A 642-nucleotide genomic window follows, 5' to 3' on the forward strand; every position below is an offset into this window, starting at 1 on the left:
TGAATCACAATTTCGTGCACCAAGTTTTTGGTGCCGTTGCCGGGGATTGTTTGAGTTTGGACAACTAACGGTTCATCTTATTGCTTAGATGGTGTAATTTTATTTTATGTTTAAGCTTTTTATTTTTATTTTCAAAAAATACAAAAAAATTTAATAAAATCATAAAAACAAAAAAAAATTGTGTTTCATGTTTGAGTCTAGTGTAAAATTTTAAGTTTGGTGTCTTACATGTCTTTAATCTTTCTTAGATTTTCGAAAATTCATCATGTGTTCTTTCTTGATCTTCAAGTTGTTTTTGATAATTTTCTTTGTTTAATCTATTGATTTTCTTGTTTTGTGTTTTATGTTGTTTTTCATATGCATTTTCGAATCCATAGTGTCTAAACATTCAAAATTTCTAAGTTTGGTGTCTTGCATGTCTTTCTTTTCTTAAAATTTTCAAAAATATATTCTTGATGATCATCATGATCTTCAAAGTGTTCTTGGTGTTCATCTTGACATTCAAAGTGTTCTTGCATGCCTTATTTGTTTTGATCTTAAATTTTCATGTTTTCTTTTATTTTGTTGTTTTTCTCTCTCCTCATTAAAAATTGAAAAGTAAAAAAAATATATTTTCCTTTTTCTTCTCATAATTTTCGAAAT

This window comes from Arachis hypogaea, chromosome 7 (assembly GCF_003086295.3).
Source record: "Arachis hypogaea cultivar Tifrunner chromosome 7, arahy.Tifrunner.gnm2.J5K5, whole genome shotgun sequence".
Taxonomy (NCBI): domain Eukaryota; kingdom Viridiplantae; phylum Streptophyta; class Magnoliopsida; order Fabales; family Fabaceae; genus Arachis; species Arachis hypogaea.